Consider the following 22811-nt stretch of genomic DNA (forward strand, 5'->3'; position numbering starts at 1 on the left):
CTAGTTCTGCTGTAGAAGAGTCAGGTGGGAACCTCGCAGGGCCAAGCTTCAGAAGAAGGCTGATGGGTTTGACAAACCAAATGCTTGATGCAATGGACAACCTGCCTGAAAGCTTATGGATCGTGGTTCGGGGGGATGGAGGAGTTCACCTCCAGCTTGGTCTGTGGCTTGATGCAGATCCTGGAACCCATCCTCGCCAACGCGGAGAGGCTGGTCGATTCCAGCCAGTGACCTGTGAGGCCCAACAACATGCAGCGTCTGATGACTGAGGTCGCAGCTTCCACTGCAGTCATTGCAGTTAGCATGGGACAGCAAAATGCTGCAATGGAAGCTCAGGCAGCTGCCATGGTGGCTCTGGGTCCTCGGTTGAAAGGGGCTTCAAGAGTGTCTCTGACATTTTTTTCCCCAAAATATACAATATTTTCCCCAGAAATTCTCTCAGAACTTCACCTAAAAGGTGTGTTACTCTGCCTTATAAGAACATAAGAAATAGGAGCAGGAGTAGGCCAATCGGCCCCTCGAGCCTGCTCCGCCATTCAATAAGATCATGGCTGATCTGATCCTAACCGCCAATCCACTATCACAGAACCATATCCTGAATCTAACAGAATTAGACGCACGAAATAGGAGCAGGATCAGGCTACACGGCCCCTGGGCCCATTCCGCTACCCACAGGGCCATGACCGATCCGAACCTAGACTCATGTCCAAATTCCTGCCCGCTCCCCATAACCCTTTATTCCCTTTACTTCTAGGAAACTGTCTATTTCTGTTTTAAATTTATGTAACACTCTGTCGGAGTCTCCAGGAGAAAGGGAGTACTTGGTCATGGGCATCTTGCTGGGGGTCCCCCTTGCTCTGCGTGAGGAATTGGAAGAAGACGTGAGGGCAGGTAGAGCAGCACCAGCTGCTGCAGGAGAGCAGGACAGGAGGGCCAGAGATCTGTCCCCCAGCAGATCACTGGGCTGGCTGAACAGAGGCCCGAGGTAGTGGCGTGGGAATCATGGATCAGGAACCTACTGGCCTCTCTCCGAATGCCAGCATTGCTTCTCCCTTCCCCCGCCACTCCACCATTGCCCTTGCTGTTACCAGGTGGCCCAGACTGCTGAAGCCCATGCTGAGATGGTGCAGTCTGAGGCAGGGCCATCACGGCCCACAGCCTCTCAAGAGCGTCCCAGGAGGACATCTGAACTGCCCTTTTCAGATTCTCAGCAGCCATCCACCTCGCCTGCTGCTGCCACCACTGTGGTTGCACTTTGTAGAAGCACTAGATTACACAAGAGCACTTACAGATAGCCACTAAGGATAAGCACCAGGGTGAATAATTTAATATTTGTAAGTGCTGTCATGTTTACATTGTTTTTTTTTGATGTATATAAACAGTGATGATGATAATTGGGTACTGGTGGATTCGGTGGTCTTTTTTATTGTGATCTTCATGGGGAAGAGGTTGAAAGGATTGAGTACAGATGTTGGACTGCCTGATGCATCGTAAGTCGTGGAAGGTACATCATGTGGCAGTAATGCTCTGGAGTCTGATGGTGGAGCACGTCTCTCAAAAGCGCTCTTCAATTAGATGGCGGTGAGCGTCCCTCCCAGGTGCAGGCCAAATACCTGGAACCCTCTGGTGCTCCCCTGGTTCCCCTCTCCTTCCTCCTCCACCTCCTCCTCAGCTTGACCCTCTGCACAATTGCTGGTGGTAATGGCTGATCTCTCATGATCATTGATTGTGGAGCGTGCAGCAAATCACTACGGATCTGGACGCCTTCTCGGCCAAGTACTGCAGGGCACCTCTTGACCGCTCAAGGCATCTAAACCTCTTCTTCAGGACCCCAATGGTCTGCTCAGTGATATTCCTGGTGGCTGAGTGGCTCTCGCTATATGAGTGTTCAGCTGGTGTCTGGGGGTTTCTCAGGGGAGTTATGAGCCATGGCATCAGAGGGTATCGCCATGCACAATGCATTGGAGCTCAAAGATCTGTGGGACGGATGACTGTCTCATTATAAATGCATCGTGTCAGCTCCCTGGATAGCAGGCATTCACCAGCATGATGCACTGGCGGTGGTCGCAGACAAGCTGCAGGTTGAGGGAATGGAACACTTCCTGTTCCTGAACACCTCTGAGTTTAAATTAGGGACTCACATGGCCACATATGTGCAGTCAGTGGCTCCCTGGACCAAGGGGGATCCCACAATCACATGGTAATTACAGAGGAGTTTCCCTGCTGTCTGCCACAGGGAAAGTCATTGCAAGAATCATCCTCAATCGCCTTCTCCCAGTGGCCGAAGAGCTCCTCCCAGAGTCGCAATGCGGATTCCGCCCACTAAGGGGCACAATGGACATGATCTTCACCGCACATCAATTACAAGAGAAATGCAGGGAACAGCACCAACCACTGTACATGGCCTTCTTTGATCTCACAAAGGCCTTCGACACTGTCAACCATGAGGGATTATAGAGTGTCCTCCTCAAATTCGGTTACCCTCAAAAGTTTGTCAGCATCCTCCACCTGCTTCATGACGACATGCAAGCCATGATCCTGACCAACGGTTCCACCACAGACCCAATTCACGTACGAACCGGGGTCAAGCAAGGCTGTGTCATTACACCAAAGCTCTTCTCGATCTTCCTTGCTGCAATGCTCCATCTCACCCTCAGTAAGCTCCCCACTGGAGTGGAGCTAATTTACAGAACAAACGGGAAACTGTTCAACCTCCGTCGCCTCCAGTCCAGATCCAAGGTCGTCCCATCCTCTGTCGTCGAATTACAGTATGCTGATGACGCTTGCGTCTGCGCTCACTCGGAGGTCGAACTACAAACCATCGTCAACACCTTCACCGAAGCGTACGAGAGCATGGGCCTTACACTAAACATCCGTAAGACAAAGGTCCTCTACCAACCTGCCCCCACCACACAGTACTGCCCCCCGATTATCAAAATTCATGACAAGGCCTTGGACAACGTGGACCACTCGGGAGCCTACTGTCAACAAGGGCAGACGTCGATGACGAAGTACAACACCACCTTCAGTGTGCCAGTGCAGCCTTCGGTCGCCTGAGGAAGAGAGTGTTTGAAGACCAGGACCTCAAACCCGGCACTAAGCTCATGGTCTACAGAGCAGCAGTGATACCCGCCCTGCTGTATGCCTCAGAGACATGGACCATGTACAGCAGGCACCTCAAAGCACTGGAGCGGTACCACCAACACTGTCTCTGCAAGATCCTGCAAATCCATTGGCAGGATAGGCGCACCAACGTCAGTGTTCTCGCTCAGGCCAACATTCCCAGCATCGAAGTTTTGACCACGCTCGACCAGCTCCGATGGATGGGTCACATTGTCCGCATGCCCGATACGAGACTCCCAAAACAAGCGCTCTACTCGGAGCTCCGACACGACAAGAGAGCCCCAGGTGGGCAGAGGAAATGTTTCAAGGACACCCTCAAAGCCTCCTTGAAAAAGTGTAACATCCCCACTGACACCTGGGAATCCCTGGCCCAAGACTGCACAAAGTGGAGGAGAAGCATCCGGGAAGGCGCCGAACACCTCGAGTCTCTTCGCCGGGAGCAAGTGGAAGCCAAGCGCAGGCAGCGCAAGGAGCGCACGTCAACCCAAGCACCCCACCCACTCGCCCCCTCAACCACCGTCTGCCCCACCTGTGACAGAGACTGTAGGTTCCGCATTGGACTCATCAGTCACCTGCAAACTCATTTTTAATGTGGAAGCAAGTCATCCTCGGTTCCGAGGGACTGCCTAAGAAGAAGGAGAAGAAGAAGGGCCATGGGGGATCCCCAATCCTATTGAATCCTGGTGCTCTCTGCCTCTGATCTTCTCTGGCAATAGGGAATGATGTATAGTTATTCCTCAGAGCGTATAGAGCCACAGAGACCTCCCTTATGCAGAAGTGCACAGAGGATTGTGATATGTGACTTATACCACCTGCGGCAGTCTGGAAGATTCCAGTAGCATAAAGTGCTACTGTGACCTTGACTGCCACAGGCAGTGCAGTCCTGTGCGGCGATGTCTGAGTCTTCGTTCCACGAGGCCACAGATCTCTGTGATGACTTCCTTGGTAAAGTGCAGCCTCCTCATGCACTGGTCTTGGGTCATGTGAATGCAGGAGTAGTGCTCTCTGAAGACCCTGGGTGGATAGGGCCTCCTGCTGAGAGCCCTTCTCACCCTCCTGTTCTTCTCTCCTGCAGCAGCTGGTGCTGCTCTGCCTGGCCTCATCTCCTCCTCCCATTCCTCCTGCAGAGCAAGGGGGACCCCGAGCAAGATGCTCATGGCCAAGCACTCCCTTTCTCCTGGAGAATCCTATATGGTGTCCAAGAAGGTAGAGTAGCACAGCACTCACTCTTTTTAGGTGAAGTCCTGAGAGAATTTCCGGGAAAAATGTTGACAGTGTTGGTGAAGTCTTGACAAAGTGATGCAGAAAGTTTCCGATGTGTCTCAAAAGTCCTCTTCAAACACAGTGTAGTCAGTCGATCTCCAGTAGCAAGTGAACAGTGAAGTTGAGCATGGTTTTAAGTATCGCTCTAAATCCTCAGCAATGACTTGTTCATTCCTGTTCTGCTAGTTAGGAGAGGTCATTAAATGAATCGTTACCCAGCAAAATGGCATGCAGCCTCTTTAATGAGCACTAGCAGGCAATTTAATTGTCAATCAGCCCATTAACGATCCTCTGGGCAGCCGTTCCTAGCACGCACTTCAACTCCTTTACCAAGATGGCGACTTGCGCTAAATGCGGGCTAAATCGGCGTTGCAGCTTAAGACCCCATGTTGGCAACCTCAGAGGCTGTTTCGTGCCTCAAGTATTTGGCCAAAATCGCGCCCAGTGTCTTCACCCAGAGGACAGCAGTAGCAGGCCTCGCTTGTCCCAGATTATTGCATTGTTGAAAAATCTGGTTATCCCACTTATATAGCAGCATTATTAACATTTCAGGCTTCCTTGTCTTAAAAAATTACAGCTGTACAAGAAAATATAGAAAGCCATTCTGCATGCAAAATGGTGAGGGGCAGTGGTTCAAATGTTCCCTATCTACTTATACATAGTATTCGTACCAACTGAACTTGCTATTTTTCCTGTTTAGGGTTTTAAAAAAATGTAAATTATTCAATTCTGATAACTTATTTAGACATAAGGTGAACATGAGTGCTGGTGTAGACTGTGCAATGTGTCTGGCTGCATATTCTTCCTGTCTGTGGTCATTATGGTCTGGAACTCTGTGGGTTTTGTGGGCATGGTGAGTCTGTGAGTAGTACCATATGTTGCAGCATTGCCCTTAGGTATGTACCTTTTAGAAAGCAGTTGACAGTGTTTGCTTTACACCTGTCCAGATTGCACTGAGCATAGAATGAATCCACTGCAATGCATGCACGCACAAGTATATATGTGTGTGGGTGCACGTGTGTGTGTGTGTGTGTGAGATTGAAGCCAACTGAAATTGATGAAATTGATTGGTTGGTGTGCATTGAAATGCACCTCATTATTTTAATCAAAACAAATACTATTTACTCAGAATGCTTACCTGCCCATGAACTTAAGTTTGTAGATTATTGGACTAATTTAATAGATGTACAATACTTTTCAGAATCACTCAGAGTCCCATTTGAGTCATTATGAGCTCATTTTAATTATACAACATAAAATATACAAATTTTAATGAATAAATAGCCTTTTTGGATTCTTCTCCTTTTGGACACAAAAATCTCTACTGGATATTGTTTTTTAAAGAAAAAAAGAAAGAATTGTAGGAACGGTAGTTCCTATCTGAATAATTGCAGTTCGACTCAGTAAATCAAAACAACAAAGTTTAATAACAACGAAGTAACTAGTAAACTACAGGAGAAGATGCATACAGGTCTGTTCAGGCTGCGAGGCACTCGACTGCTGGAAGGTTCTGGAAACCGACGTCATGATGTCATCACGTTCTTCGCGCCACAGGCGGTCACGTGATCGGCGTCATGACGTCATCACGCAGAGTATAGGAAGGTACATACAGTATAGTTAACAAACAGTTTAAAGGTGCAGTACGTGGCTGCACTACAATGCAGTTAAAGAGATTATTCTCAAATGTTCTGAGTCTCTTAGTGGCTCCGCCACAGAATTGCATTTATATAGTGCCTTTCATGACCTCCGGACATCTCAAAGCACTGTACAGCCAATGAAGTACTTTTTGAAGTGTAGTCACTGTTGTAATAAAAGAAAGAAAAGAAATGCAGGAAACATCAAATCAAATCAAAAATCAAATCAACTTTTATTGTCATTGTTAGTGCACAAGTGCAGTACAACGAAATGTAGGCTTGCGGCTCCCGAGAGTGTACATGTACTGGCCGCGCTAGACGTGCTCCTATCTAGCTATCCAGCAAGTTAAACACTCATTCATAATAATTCTTCACAGGAAGCGGTTGCTGTTTGAAGCTTTTACTTGAACGAATTTGTGAAACTGTAAACAAAGACAAAGTATGTTTTGTACATAAACTGAGTACTATACATTCGATATTACACAAGATATAAACACATTTACAACAGTAGAATAGACTAATTGTATAACTAACTAACATTTGTAACTATCTTCTGTAACTATTAAATATTAACCTTTTACAAACATAGTATCATCAAAATATTACTCCGACAACATTGCTATTATGCTAAGAACCAAAGATACTCACAGATATTGCGTTTGGCCTAACATATGAAGTCAGATTACACTGGATTGAATCCCTCATGGAATTCTCCATTACTTAAGTCAGGTTCTTCCTGGTAAAACTGCTTCCTGGGGTCAACAGGAAGAAAGGTAAGAAGGTCAAATGACCTCACACAGGAGGAAAAGTCAGATGACCTTTCCAGCATACAAACTGTTAACACAATAACCGCCACCAGAGGGTGCTATCTACACACATAAAATGTTCAGAATGTCCATCGGTCCAGAACAGTACATTTAGATTAAGACATTTAAACATTCAACATACATTTGGCTTGTAATACATTAACATAAACATAACCATAATAAAGTGCATTGGCAGATGTGCAGGCTTTAGAGTTTATTTGTGGAGTTCAGTAGGATGACAGCCCTGGGAAAGAAGCTGTTCCTAAATCTGGTTGTACGGGTGCGAATGCATCTGTAGCGTCTCCCAGATGGCAGGAGGGCGAACAGACTGTGGCTGGGGTGGGTAGGGTCTTTGATGATGGACCGTGACCTCCGTAAACAGCGTTTCTGGTATATGTGCTCTATGGTCGGTAGCCGGGTGCCGGTAATGCGTTGGGCAGTTTTGACTACCCGCTGCAGGGCTTTCCGGTCATAGTAGCTACAGCTGCCATACCATACTGTGATACAGTTCGTCAGGATGCTCTCTATTGTGCAGCGGTAAAAGTTAGAGAGGATCAGGGGTGACAGTAGGCCACCAATCTGTGCACAGCAAGGTCCCACAAACAGCGATGTAATAATGACAACAACAACTTGTATTTATATAGTGCCTGTAATGCAGTAAAACATCCCAAGGCGTTTCACAGCAGTGTAAAAATACAAAATTTGACACCGAGCCACATGAGGATAAATTAGGGCAGATGACCAAAAGCTTGGTCAAAGAGGTAGGTTTTAAGGAGCGTCTTAAAGGAGTAAAGAGAGGTAGAGAAGCGGAGAGTTTTAGGGAGGGAATTCCAGAGCTTAGAGCCTTGGCAGCTGAAGGCACGGCCACCAATGGTTGAGTAATTAAAATCAGGGATGTTCAATAGGCCAGAATTAGAGGAGCGCAGATATCTCATGGGGTTGTGGGGCTGGAGTAGATTACAGAGGTAGGGAGGGGCGAGGCCATGGAGGGATTTGAAAACAAGGATGAGAATTTGAAAACCTGGGCATTGCTTAACCGGGAGTCTGCAAGCATAGGGGTGATAAGTGAACGAGACTCGGTGCGAGTTAGGACACGGGCAGCTGAGTTTTGGATTAACTCAAATTTACGTAGGGTAGAATGTGGGAGGGTAGAATGTGGGAGGGTAGAACGTGGGAGGGTAGAACGTGGGAGGGTAGAACGTGGGAGGGTAGAAGGTGGGAGGCCAGCCAGGAGTGCGTTGGAATAGTCAAGATGTTACGGAGGTGGAAATAGGCAGTCTTAGTTATGGCGTGGATATGTGGTTGGAAGCTCATTTCAGGGTCATATATGACACCAATGTTGCGAACAGTCTGGTTCAGCTTCAGACAGTTACGAGGGAGAGGGATGGAGTTGGTGTCTAGGGAACGGAGTTTGTGGCAGGGACCGAAGACAATGGCTTCGGTCTTCCCAATATTTAATTGGAGGAAATTTCTGCTCATCCAGTGCTGGATGTCAGACAAGCAGTTTCACAACTTAGAGACAGTGGAGGGGTCGAGAGAAGCAGTGATGAGGTAGAGCTGGGTGTCGTCAGCGTACATGTGGAAACTGACGCTGTGTTTTCGGATGATCTCGCCAAGGGGCAGCATGTAGATGAGAAATAGGAGGGGGCCAAGGATAGATCTTTGGGGGAGACCAGAGGTAACGATGAGGGAGCAGGAAGAGAAGCCATTGCAGGTGATTCTCTGGCTACAGTTAGATAGATAAGAATGGAACCAGGCGAGTGTAGTCCCACCCAGCTGGACGACGGTGGAGAGGCGCTGGAGGAGAATGGTGTGGTCAACCATGTCAAAGGTTGCAGACAGGTCGCGAAGAACTAGGAGGGAGAGTTTACATTTGTCACCGTCACATAGGATGTCACTTGTGAGTTGATAAGAGCCGTTTCAGTACTGTAGCAGGGGCGGAAACCTGATTGGAGAGATTCAAACATGGTGTTCCGGGAAAGATCGGCACGAATTTGGGAGGCGACAACACGTTCAAGGACTTTGGAGAGGAAAGGGAGGTTGGAGATGGGGCGGTAGTTTGCAAGGACGGAGGGGTCAAGGGTTGGTTTCTTGAGGAGAGGGGTGATAACGGCAGATTTGACAGAGAGGGGGACAGTACCTGAGGAGAGAGAACCGTTAACAATATCAGCTAACATGGGAGCCAGGAAAGGAAGTTGGGTGGTCAGCACTTTAGTAGGAATAGGGTCGAGGGAGCAGGAAGTGGGTCTCATGGACAAGATGAGCGCAGAGAGGTCATGAGGGGAGATCGGAGAGAAAGTGGAGAAAGATGTGAGTTCAGGGCTAGGGCGGGAGGGACCTTAGAGGAAGTTTGGCCTGGTGGGCTAGGGGAAGGAAGGGAAGTGGCAGAAGCAGCTGATTGGATTGTCTCAATTTTGGAGACAAGTCCATGAGCTCCTTGCACTTGTTGTTGGAGATGAGGGTGGCGGAGACAGGGGAAAGGGGTTTAAGAAGACAGTTTGCAGTAGAGAAAAGAAGCCGGGGGTTATCTTTGCATTTCAGAATGATCCTGGAATAGTAAGCAGTTTTGGCAGACAAGAGCAGGACCCGATAATGCTTGATGTGGTCCAGCCAGATCTGGTGGTGAATGGCTAAACCATATCTGCCATATCCATTCAAGTCTGCATCCCTTGGACTTAAGAGAGCGAAGATGAGGGCCGTACCGGGGAAACGGCCAGGGTGAGAGTGTGTAATGGTTTTAACAGGGACAAAGCTGGTGGTGAGGGTGTGGTTGAACAGATTGGTAGCTGCAGAAATGTCATGGTGAATGGAGGGCCAAAGGCTGGACAGCTGGGATTTCGTAAGTGAGTTGGTTTGGAGTTTTTTCCAGGGGCGGACACAGAAGGATGTAGGGTTGTGGGGGGTGGGGGAGGCGGGAAGGGGATGTGGGTGGAGAGCAATACAAGGAATGGTCAGAGATGGGCTTATTTGTGATTGACAAGATGGGAGTAGCGAGGCCACTTGAGGTGGCAAGGTCAAGGGGGTGGCCGTGAATATGGATTGGGGAGTTTACATGGTGGGAGAAATTAAGGGAGGATCGGAGGGTAGTGAACTCGGAGGAGAGAGACCATGATGAATTGAGATGGAGGTTGAAATCACCGAGGATGAGAAGTTGCTCGGTGCAGAGGCTGAGGGAGGAAAGCAGTGAAGATTTCTCAGTGATAATTTTTTTTATGGTACTTAGGTGGGCGGTAGAAAATGCTAATTTTAAATGAGAAGAGAGACGCGTGGAACAAGGCAATGACCAGATAATCAATTTTTTTAGTGATGCTAGTTGAGGGATAAATATTGGCTGGGACACCTGGGAGATTTACATAAGAACATAAAAATTAGGAGCAAGAGTAGGCTGTACGGCCCCGCTCCGCCATTCAATAAGATCATGGCTGATCTTTGACCTCAACTCCACTTTCCTGCCCCATCCCCATATCCCTTGATTCCCGTGAGTCTAAAAATCTACCTATCTCAGCCTTGAATATACTCAACAACTCAGCATCTACAGTCCTTTCCCCTGCTCTTCTTTGAAATATTGCCATGAGATCTATTACTTCCACCTGAGATGGCAAATGGGGCCCTGGTGTAATACCTCATCCGGAAGATGGCACCACCGACAGTGCAGTGCTCCCTCAGTACTGCACTGGAGTGGCAGCCTAGATTTAAGAGAAGTTTGCTGACCTTCTTTCTTCTCTAGACCATTGAAAGTGATGTGTAATAGTAAACTACTTGTAGATAAATATGTGAAATAATGCCTCTTTGTAAATAGTTCACATACATGCAGTCTGTATGTTTGAGTGCTACGTATTGTGGAGATTAATAAGGTCACAGCTATGGGATATAAACAGAAAATGCTGGAAATATTCAGGTTGGGCAGCACCTGTGGTGACAGAAACAGAGTTAATGTTTCAGGTCTGTGACCGTTTGTCAGAACTATGGGATCCAGGTAATAATCCTTTGTTTTATTCTCTGTCATTTCGCTCCATAATTTGCCTTCCATTTTGTAGTTATTTTTTTCGATACTATTGGTCTGTCTTCTGCTTAAGGTGGCAGCAAGCCAAACATCGGTTGACTTCTGAAATCTGACAAATTATGTTTCCCTGCAACAGAATTTTTTATTGCTTTTGAAAGCCAATAAAGTGATCTTATTCTGAAGACAAGATGAGTGCAGGAGATTGCACTGAATTATCACAAAGATTGATGTAATTTCAATTAAAATTGACCTTAATTTAAGTAGCAAAGCCATTCCTTTCATTATACTGCTCACTTTCCCCCTTTTGCAACTATATTATTCCTCTGGTCAAAGCATTTTTATTTAGGCCTTCTGGTTTGCCCATGGCTGTTTATTCCCCAAGTTAAGGATCATTAGCGTTGTCAGTGCAGACTCCAGGTTCTCTAGTGAAATCTGCTTCAACGTAATTCTTACTCAAGCAATTAAACTAAATGTCTTAGCACTGCATAGCCACAGGAGTTTTCTAATCTAAGAATAAGATTTCAGAAAGACAGACTTCAAAGAATGAGGAATTCATTTTTAAAAACTGGAAAGTATTACAGAAATATATCTCAGCTGAGGTAAAAATAGAACATTTAATAACCTATAATGTTGAGTTTGCAAGGCCGGGATTTTACTAACCTCAGTGGGTCCGTGGCAGGCGACGTCGGTGGCAGATCCCAACCTCGCTGTTGTCTCCATCCCTGGGCCTCAAATGAATTTCCCATGATTGGGCTTCTTAAGCCCGCACAGCGCATTTCCCGGCCCAATTGAAGGAAGCGGGTCTGGTGACGTCATTTGATGACGCGTCATCAGCGGTTTCCTTAAAGAGACAATGCTCAAATTTATTTTGACATTTGTGCTGTCAGTGTTCTACAGCATTGAGGTGCTGCAAACACTGACAATGACTGCACAAAGGCATGGGACTGCACCCAGGCTCTCCCATGACTCCCTCCATATGCTTATGGAAGGAGTCACAGCACACAGGGAGGTCCTCTTCCCTTCCCATGGGCGGAAGAACCTCCCCAGGAGATCAACACAGCCTGGTTGCACATTGCACAGGAGAGCACAAGCAGGGATGTGGTGAGGCAGACCTGGGTGCAGTGCCGCAAACACTTCAATGATCTCATTAGACCACGAAAGGTTAGTACAAAGCCACACTCAACCTCATCCTACTGTGCCTCTCATCACATCCCCATCACTCTGCCTTCCCTACCCTACTCATGCACATCCTTACACCAACTTACCTTGCACCTCCACCCATCCCTCTCTGTCTATATTATCACATCCCCATCTCACTAGCCACTCCTCACACTCGCCCTCATCCTAGTGCAATCATACCAACTAACAACACACAAGGGTAGGCACTTGGGTGTTTTATGCAATGTTCATGTAAAGTTTCTGTTAATGTGGTGTCAAACATTGAAACCTTTATTTTCAACACTTGGACAGATTTGTGTGCAATTTTGGAACTGCCTTACTGAGTTGCAGTGAATGGTGAGACATAATGGTACCCTGCCCCCCCGCCCCCACAATGGTGATGAGTGTGAAAGGAATGGCTTGGGCATTGTAGGGATGCTTTATGGTGTTGGTGTGGGCTGGTGCTAACCTGGCGCATCATGTGGCAGCCAGGATGTACAGCGTCAAGTGAAGTAAATCTGGCCATGCTGAGGCCATCCCATGCCTCCCGGGCAGCAATGTGGTCAGGTGCTGATGCCCTGTGTCCTTGGCAGCATCAGGTGATTGTGGAGAAGGTTGGTGGTGTTGTTGTTGGTGCTGCTGGTGTGTCTGGTGCTGCTGGTGTTGGAGCTGATCATGGTGAGATTCTGAGGACCAAGGTGAGAGAGTATAAAGGAACCCATGCTGATGGAATAGATGGCAGGCAAAGTAGAGATGACAGAAGCGATCTGTCAATGGTGAGAGAGGTAATGAGGTCAGACTGGATGGAGACTTGTGTAAAGACTGGTGAATCTGTTGTGGAAATGTAGTGAGGAAGAGCTTGTGGCTGACAGAAGATATCTCTCTAAGGTGGGAGCTTTCACTGCACATTTGAAGCTGTCAACTCAACAGCTGATTCAATGGCTACTGAACTCCCGCCTCAGCTTGACAGATGTGGTCCAGGACCAGCGTGGACCCAGTGGGCAAGCTGTCAAATGCAAAAGGTGAGCTGAAATTCATTCTTAAGTGGCTCTAAACAAGCCACTAATTACCTGAATTGGGTCCCCCGCTGTGAACCCACCGCTGCGTGTCGGGTCTGCTCAGTGCTGACAGACCCGAAATCAGGGAAAGGCGCATGGCGGTGGGGTCCTGGCCCGCTGGGGAAATAAACACTTTCCCACCCAACCCGCCGCCACCAATCGCTCCCATTGACCCCACGCAAAATTCTGCCAAGTTGCTGCAAAAAACATGAATAGGTGCATAGTGTACAAAAACAAAGAGGTAATGCTAAACCTATTTGTTCTTGTGTTCTGTGGTTAGGCTGCAGATAGATTGGGCTGGATATTAACTCGGAGGCTGGGAGGGAGCAAGGGGGCTGGATTGAGGTCGGGAAACCCAGAAGAACAGGTCTCCCTCAGGTCCTGCCGTTAAAATCGGCAGGACTTGGTTAACATTTCTTGTCACTGTTTCTCAGCCATAGCCAGCCAGATTGAGAGGCTGGCTGGCTGGCGGGTGGATGGGCCTTCAGCACCACACCGCAGCCGGGGAGTGGAGAGGAGGTAGGGAGGGATTGGGGAGGCTGAGGTTGGAGGAGGAAGAATATCAAGAGTCCTGAGCCGGGGGAACATCGTGGAGATCAGAGTGGGGAAGGAGGATCAAGAGTCCTGAGCCGGGGGAGATCAGGGTGGCCGGAGCAGGGGTCCTGAGCCAGGGGATCATCGGGGAGATTGGAGGCCGGGGTGACTAGACTCCAGAGGCCAAAGCAGGGGAGATATCGGAAGGATTGGAGGCTCCATGGAGGAGATCGGAAGGGTCATGGGGGATGTCCGATCGCGGGGTGCGGGTGAAGCAGGTAAGGTGGATCCAGCAGGTAAGTGGAAAGGCACTTACCTCCTGGATCCAGCAGTTCTCATCTCCCTTTAGCTGCGGGGTTTCCCAAGGCCTGGGATACCCGGCCAGCCCAGGGTTAAATTTAAAATGGTGGTTAAATGTGAGGCTCCCATCCTCATTAAAATATTTAAGTTGACAACCCGCCTCCTGCGAGCGAGTTGGTTGCTCGTCCTGCCTCCGTTAAAACCGGAAGTCGGCAAGTTAGGGTCGGGGTTCAGATTTTTAACATTTTAACATCCCACCTGACCCCAACCCACCTGTTTTTCGGGGGTTAAAATTTCCCCCCATTGTGTCCACTTCTGGTGCAGAAGAGATTTACTAAGATAATACCAGGGATGGAAAGCTTTAGTTATGAGGACAGACTAGAGAAACTGGGCCTCTTTTTATTAGAACAAAGAAGATAAAGAGGAAACTTGATAGCAGGAAAGATTTACTGAAAAATCCATTTTATGTGGAGGACTTTATTTTGTGGTCAAAAGACAGTTTTTGCAGAATCTGTTGAAACAGACAATAATTGTAGAATGTCACAAGACTGCTCAAAATCACCAAGGCCCCTTTGCAGGTTGGTATTGACTGCCATCATATAAAATAATCTTGTAATTCTGACCTTCTAATAGATACATCTGTTTGGTCACTATACCTTTACTTTTCCTGTAAATTCGCATTGGGTTGTTTTACTACGTTAAAGGCACTCTATAAATGCCAGTCGTTGTTGTTGTTAGGTAAGGACAGTTTTGTTGTGAGACCCACTCTTGGGAATACTGAGCTGACGTAAGCTAGTGTAAACCACTGTAATACAGAGAAATGATATTGGGTCAAAAGATCAGGATAATGAAACAGTTTGGGTGGAGGTAAGGAATAATAAGGGGAAAAAAACACTAGTGGGCGTAGTCTATAGGCCTCCGAACAGTTGCAACTCTGTTGGACGGAGTATCAATCAGGAAATAGTTGAGGCTTGTAATAAGGGAACATCTATAATTATGGGGGATTTTAACTATCATATTAATTGGACAAATCAAATTGGGCAGGGCTGCCTTGAGGATGAGTTCATTGAGTGTATTAGGGATGGGTTTCTTCAGCAGTATATAACTGAACCGACCAGGGGGCAAGCAACCTTAGATCTGGTCCTGTGTAACGAGACAGGATTAATTAAAAATGTCCTAGTAAAGGATCCACTTGGAATGAGTGACCATAACATGGTTGAATTCCATATTCAATTAGAGGGTGAGAAGGTTGGATCGCAAACAAGCGTGCTAAGCTTGAATAAAGGAGACTATGAAGGTATGAGAGCGGAATTGAGTAGAGTGGATTGGGAAAATAGATTAAAGGGTAAGACGATACATGATCAGTGGTGTACATTTAAGGAGTTATTTTACAACTTCCAAAAAAATATATTCCACTGAGAAGAAAAGGGTGTAAAAGAAAAGACAGCCATCCGTGGCTAAGTAAAGAAATTAAGGATAGTATTCAACTAAAAACAAGGGCATATAAGGTAGCCAAATCTAGTGGGAGGATAGAGGATTGGGAAAACTTTAAAAGACAGCAAAAAATAACAAAAAGATTGATTAAGAAAGGGAAGATAGATTATGAAAGTAAATTAGCAAAAAATATAAAAACAGATTGTAAGAGTTTTTATAGTTATATAAAAAGAAAAAGGGTGGCTAAAGTAAATGTTGGTCCCTTAGAGGATGAGACCGGGAAATTAATGGTGGGAAATATGGAGATGGCACTGAATGAATATTTTGTATCAGTCTTTACAGTAGAGGACACTAAGAATATCCCAACACTGGACAAACAGGGGGCTATAGGTGGGGAGGAGCTAAACATGATCAAAATCACTAAGGAAGTGGTACTCGGTAAAATAATGGGACTCAAGGCGGATAAATCACCTGGACCTGATGGCTTACATCCTAGGGTCTTGAGGGAAGTGGCAGTAGGGATTGTGGATGCATTGGTAATAATTTTCCAAAACCCCCTGGACTCAGCAAAGGTCCCGGCAGACTGGAAAACTGCTAATGTAACACCCTTATTTAAAAAGGGCAGTAGACAGAAGGCTGGAAACTATAGACCGGTTAGCCTAACATCTGTGGTAGGTAAAATTTTGGAGTCCATTATTAAGGAGACAGTAACAGGACATTTGGATAATCATAGTTTAATAAGACAAAGTCAGCATGGTTTTATGAAGGGGAAGTCATGTTTGACAAATTTGCTGGAGTTGTACAAGGTATTGGTGAGACCGCACCTGGAATACTGCGTACAGTTTTGGTGTCCATACTTAAGAAAAGACATACTTGCTCTTGAGTCAGTACAAAGAAGGTTCACTCGGTTAATCCCGGGGATGAGGGGATGGACATATGAGGAGAGGTTGAGTAGATTGGGACTCTACTCATTGGAGTTCAGAAGAATGAGAGGCGACCTTATTGAAACATATAAGATTGTGAAGGGGTTGGATCGGGTGGATGCGGGGAGGATGTTCCCGATGATGGGTGAAACTAGAACTAGGGGGCATAGTCTTAGAATAAGGGGCTGCTGTTTCAAAACTGAGATGAGGAGGAACTACTTCACTCAGAGGGTGGTAGGTCCATGGAATATGCTGCCCCAAAAAGCTGTAGAAGCTATATCATTACATAAATTTAAAACAGAAATAGACAGTTTCCTAGAAGTAAAGGGAATTAAGGGTTACGGGGAGCGGGCAGGAATTTGGACATGAGTCTAGGTTCGGATCGGACATGGCCCTGTGGGTAGCAGAGCGGGCCCAGGAGCCGTGTAGCCTGATCCTGCTCCTATTTCGTGTGTCTAATTCTGTTAGATTCAGGAGATGATTCTGTGATAGTAGATTGGCGGTTAGGATCAGATCAGCCATGATCTTATTGAATGGCGGAGCAGGCTCGAGGGGCCGATTGGCCTACTCCTGCTCCTATTTCTTATGTTCTTATGTTCTAAGAGGGAAGGTCATGCAGGAGGTGCTTTAGCTGTAGGATAAAAAGTGACACCATTGTAAAGGAAGTTGGGGAAGACCCGAGGGATGGTCACCTTGTGACTGAGCTCAGTAACTGTAATGTGAGGTCTCCTGCAGCCTTCATATCATCATGTATGTTGTCTGTGAGTATAATTTCCTTTAATAAATCTATAAGCGAAAGACTCAGCATCTAGACTTCTCACTCCTGGCACAGAGTCAACAGCTCCAAGTTTGTCTCTAGCAGCCTATTGAACAGTTGGCACCCCAGAAGGGGTTTTGAGAAGGTAAATCAGAAAAAACAATTTCCATTGGGAAGTAGTCAGTAACTCAAGGACACAAATTTAAGATCCCCACCAAAACAATGATGGCGAGGTAAGGAGAATTAATTTATATGTAGGGAATTGTTAGGACATGGATAGTCCTACTAGAAATAATGGTGGAAGCAGAATCTATAATAGCTTTTAAAATGGAAGTGAATAAGTATTTGAAAAAGAAAAATTTAAAAGGGGCCAGGAAAAGGGCAACGGAATGGCTCTGAGTGGCACGCTCCTTCAGGTACAATGGAGCAAATGTAAAGTTATATGATCCTAAAGATATGCCCATGAGAAATAAATATACAAAGTCTCCAAAATTAATGAATAGGTCAATTGAAATGAGTATTATAAAGAAACAAAAATAAGCATTTCAATGCTTATTTGGGAAAAAAGAAGAGAAAATTCTGGTGGGAATGTAGCAATTTGCTGAAACAGATAAAAAAATGAGGACTCTAGAGATGGAACAAAAACAAAACATGTTGGAAACATTCCAACAGTTCAGACAGCATCTTTGGAGAGAATAAATGAGTTAACATTTTGGGTGGATGAAGGGTCCACACCCAAAACATTAACTCATCTGTTCTTTCCACAGATGCTGCTTGACCTGCTGAATGTTTCTTGCATTTTCCGTTTTTGTTTCAGATTTCTGGCATCTGAAGTTTTTTTGTTTTTTTTCTCTAGAAATGACTTTGGCTCGGATGTTGAGCAAGATACTGAAAAGTTCTTCTAGTATCATTGCTGTCAGAGAGAAAGTTAGAACTCTAAATGATTAAGGTGGCTTTGAATATTGAAATATTAGATTAATATTTTGTGGAAGTATTAAGTTATTATCTAATTTCTGTAGTAGATCAAGGATTTTGAGGTAATTGTAATATTTGATCAGTTAGGAAGACGTAAGACAACAAATCCCATGGCCAGATGATATATATCTTAGGATGCTGAAGGAGACTCGGAAGGAAATGTATAGGGCACTGACTGTCGTCATGGAGGAATCGTGGTGAAGTTCTGTAGGACTGGAATGAGACAAGCAGAATATCATATAATTGGAACCATAAAACTACAGGCCCTACTACATAAAATCAATAACAATTAACATAATGGAATCTATTCTAAACTAGAGGACTATCTGTATAGCAATAATTAAATAAGAAACAGCTGGCATGGATTTAGAAGGGAATTGTCCTGCCTGATTTTTTTTTGAGGAAGTTACAGATAAATTATTCCCTTTGATGCATTTTAGGTTTTCAGAAAGCTTTCGACAGTTCTTTGTACTTACAATTAATCTAAAAACCACAGCAATCCAACAGAGAACATGGGACTGGATGAGAAATCCATTAAAAATAAGAAACCAGATACCTGGAAGAGGTGTAGTGTCAGACTAGGAGACAGTGTTGAATGGAGTCTTTCAGGGTTCAGTACTTGGACCATTATTATTTTTAATCTGCATAAATACTGAAATTGATATAAGCATGTCAACAGTGATTGAAGGATGCAGCAAAGATTTGCAAAATTATTTAGATTGGCTATACAATAGAGATGACAAGTTAAATTTATCACTGATGAATATTGGATAAAGGTCTAAAAAATGTGAATTATAAGTATACAATTAATTAAATTAGCACAGGAGACTTGAGCCCCGATTTTAATTTAACCTGCCCAGCGGGAACGAGGCAGGTTTGGGTTGGGCACCCGTTTTACACCCCATCTGATTTTACACTCTCTTGAAGTCAGTGGAGCATAAAATTGGACACGGTGTGAAACAGACGTCCAACGTGAATCTGCCCCGTTCTCGCGGGGTTAAGATGCAAGAACTTCAGAGTAGTAATAATGGACTTCAATTATCCTAACACAGACTGAGAAAATAACAGTGTAAAGGTAACAGAGGGGGAGGAATTCCTGAAATCTGTACAAGAGAACTTTCTTATCAGTATGTTTCCAGCCCAATGAGGAAGGAAGCAGTGCTGGATCTAGTTCTGGGGCAAGAAGTGGGGCAATTGGAGCATATTTCAGTGCGAGAGCATTTGGGATACAGTAATCACGATATCATAAGGTTTAGAGTAGTTACGGAAAAGGATAAGGAAAAATCAAATGTGAAAATTCTCAACTAGAGGAGGGCTAATTTCAGTGAGTTGAAAACAGATCTGGCCCAGGTTAGAATCAAAGATTGGCAGGTAAAACGGTCAATTAGAAATGGGAGGCCTTCAAAGAGGAGATAGTTCGGGTGCAAACTAGACACAGTCCCACGAGGGGGAAAGGAAGGGCATCCAAAGCTAGAACTCCCTGGATGACTAAAGATATAGAGATTAAAATTAAACAGAAAAAGGAGGCTTATGATAAATGTCAAGTTCATAATTTTTTCGAGAACAAAGCTGAATACAAAAAGTACAGGGGAGAACTGAAAAAGGAAATAAGAGGGGCAAAGAGAGTGTATCAGAATGGATTAGCAGCTAACATAAAAGGGAACCCAAAAGTCTTTTAGAAACATATAAATAGTAAGAGGGTAGTCAAAGGAAGGTTGGGGCCGATTCAGGACCAAAAACATCATCTTGTGGAGGCAGGGCATGGCTGAGGTACTAAATGAGTATTTTGTATCTCTTTTCTCTAAAGAAGAAGATGCAGCCAATGTCGCAGTAAAGGAGGAGGTAATAGAGAAATTGGATAGGATAAAAATAAAGTGCAGGTACTAAAAAAGTTAGCAGGGATCAAAGTAGAAAAGTCACCCAGTCCAGATGGTATGCATCCTAGGTTGCTGCGGGAAGTAAGGGTGGAAATTGCAGAGCCTCTGGCCACAATCTTCTGATTCTCCTTAGATACGGGGCTGCTGTTAGAGGACTGGAGGATTGCAAATGTTACAACCTTGTTCAAAAAAGGGCAGAGGGATAAACCCGGCAACTACAGGACAATCAGCCTAACGTCGGCGATGGGGAAACATTTAGAGACAATGGCCGAGATTTTCCGGGGTGTCAGCAGGTGGGATCGGTGGCGAGTCGGGTGGGAAAGTGATTTTTTTTGACAGCAAACCTGCTGTCAACCCGCTACAGTGCGCCTTTCCCAATGTCGGCACTGAGCAGACCGGACAGGCAGCGGCGGGCGACCCAATTAAACTCATTTGCACCTAGTTGACAGCTGATTAACAGGCTTTTTTAACTTACCTTTTGACTTTAACTTCATGGACACGGGAACCACCCTGTCCGGGGACCATGGCTGTCAACCTGAGGCGGAGGTTCAGTGGCCATTGCTCCTGCTGATTACTTGACAGCTTCAAATGTACAGTAAAAGCTCCCACCCATTTATTCCAACTCTCTGTTTTCTGTTAGTTAGCCAATCCTCTATCCAATCTAAGGCCGATAAATCCCCAGGGCCTGATAATCTACATCCCAGGGTACTTAAGGAAGTGGCCCTAGAAATAGTAGATGCATTGCTGGTCATCTTCCAGAACTCGATAGACTCTGGAACAGTACCCATGGATTGGAGGGTAGCTAATGTTACCCCACTATTCAAAAAAGGTGGTAGAGAAAAAGCGGGGAATTATAGACCGGTAAGCCTGACATCGGTAGTGGGGAAAATGCTAGAGTCCATTATAAAAGATGTAATAGCAGAGCACTTGGAAAGCAGTGACAGGATCGGACAAAGTCAACATGGATTTACAAAAGGTAAATCATGCTTGACTAATCTACTGAAATTTTTTGAGGATGTAACTGGTAAAATAGATAAGGGAGAACCAGTGGATGTGGTGTATTTGGACTTTCAGAAGGCTTTCGATAAGGTCCCACATAAGAGATTAGCGTGCAAAATTAAGGCACATGGGATTGGGGGCAAGGTATTGACTTGGATAGAGAACTGGTTGGCGGACAGAAAGCAAAGAGTTGGAATAAACGGGTTGTTTTCCGAGTGGCAGGCAGTGACTAGTGGGGTACCGCAAGGATCGGTCCTAGGACCCCAGCTGTTCACAATATATATTAATGATCTGGACGAGGGAATTGGATGTAATATCTCCAAATTTGCAGACGACACAAAGCTGGGTGGGAGGGTAAGCTGTGAGGAGGATGTCGTGAAACTCCAGTACGATTTGGACAGGTTGGGTGATTGGGCAGAAACATGGCAAATGCACTATAATGTGGATAAATGTGAGGTTATCCACTTGGTGGCAAAAACAGGAAGGCAGATTATTATTTGAATGGCAATAGATTGGGAGAAGGGGAAGTGCAAAGAGACCTGGGTGTTCTTGTGCACCAGTCGCTGAAGGTAAGCATGCAGGTGCAGCAGGCGGTTAAGAAGGCAAATGGTATGTTGGCCTTCGTAGCAAGAGGGTTCGAGTACAGGAACAAGGATGTCTTGCTACAGTTGTACAGGGCCTTGGTGAGACCGCACCTTGAGTATTGTGTGCAGTTTTGGTTGCCTTACCTGAGGAAAGACGTTCTTGCCATGGAAGGAGTGCAGCGAAGATTCACCAGGCTGATACCTGGGATGGCAGGAATGACGTATGAGGAGAGATTGTGTCGATTGGGCTTATACTCACTGGAGTTTAGAAGATTGAGAGGGGATCTCATCGAAACCTATAAAATTCTGTCAGGCCTGGACAGACTAGATGCAGGAAGGATGTTTCTGATGGCCGGGGAGTCCAGAACCAGGGGTCATAGTCTAAGGATAAGGGGTAAGCCATTTAGGACTGAAATGAGGAGGAATTTCTTCACCCAGAGAGTGGTGAACCTGTGGAATTCTCTGCCACAGAGGGCGGTGGAGGCCAGTTCATTAAATATATTCAAGAAAGAGTTGGATATATTTCTTAAGGCTAAAGGGATATGGGGAGAAGGCAGGGACAGGGTACTGAATTTGGATGATCAGCCATGATCTCATTGAATGGCGGAGCAGGCTCGAAGGGCCGAATGGCCTACTCCTGCTCCTATCTTCTATGTTTCTATTACCCCCAACACCGTGAGCTCTTATCTTGTGCAGTAACCTTTTATGTGGCACCTTATCGAATGCCTTCTGGAAATCCAAATACACTACATCTACTGGTTCCGCTTTATCCACCCTGCACATTACATCCTCAAAGAACTCTAGTAAGTTTGTCAAACATGACTTCCCTTTCAAAAAACCATGTTGACTCTGCTTGATTGTATTATGATTTTTTATATGTACTGCTACTACAGTACTTCTTTAATAATAGATTCCAGCATTTTCCCAATGACAGATGTTAGGCTAACTAGCCTATAGTTTCCTGCTTTCTGTCTCCCTCCTTTCTTGAAAAGGGACGTTACATTTGCGGTTTTCCAATCCGCTGGGACCATTCCAGAATCCAGGGAATTTTGGTAGATTACAAACAATGCACTATCTCTGCAGCCACTTCTTTTAAGACCCTAGGATGCAGGCCATCAGGCCCAGGGGACTTGTCAGCCTTTAGTCCCATTAGTTTGCCTAGTACTTTTTCTCTAGTGATAGTGATTGTTTTAAGTTCCTCCCTCCCTTTTGCCGCTTGATTATCTACTATTATTGGGATGCTTTTAGCGTCTTCTACCGTGAAGACAGATACAAAATATTTGTTCAAAGTCTCTGCCATTTCCCTGTTTCCCATTATTAATTCCCCAGTCTCATCCTCTAAGGGACCAACGTTTACTTTAGCTACTCTCTTCCTTTTTATAT

At 45.5% G+C, this 22811-nt stretch overlaps 1 protein-coding gene and 1 long non-coding RNA gene across 7 annotated transcripts in view; one reads left to right on the plus strand and one right to left on the minus strand.

Annotated features, from left to right (window-relative positions):
• LOC147121205 (acylphosphatase-2-like) overlaps positions 1 to 22811 on the plus strand; it is a 173230-nt gene that overhangs the window by 106854 nt on the left and 43565 nt on the right. The window lies entirely within an intron of this gene.
• LOC147121206 (uncharacterized) overlaps positions 6230 to 22811 on the minus strand; it is a 75989-nt gene continuing 59407 nt past the window's right edge. For both annotated transcript variants that reach the window (XR_015077510.1, XR_015077509.1), the window contains 3 exons: positions 11490 to 11670; positions 6669 to 6772; positions 6230 to 6442 (listed from right to left, as the gene is read on the minus strand). This is a non-coding gene — a long non-coding RNA (uncharacterized LOC147121206). The remainder of the gene's footprint in view (positions 6443 to 6668; positions 6773 to 11489; positions 11671 to 22811) is intronic.

This window comes from Somniosus microcephalus, chromosome 3 (genome assembly GCF_052327205.1).
Source record: "Somniosus microcephalus isolate GS21.2 chromosome 3, FLI_Smic_1.0, whole genome shotgun sequence".
Taxonomy (NCBI): Eukaryota; Metazoa; Chordata; class Chondrichthyes; order Squaliformes; family Somniosidae; genus Somniosus; species Somniosus microcephalus.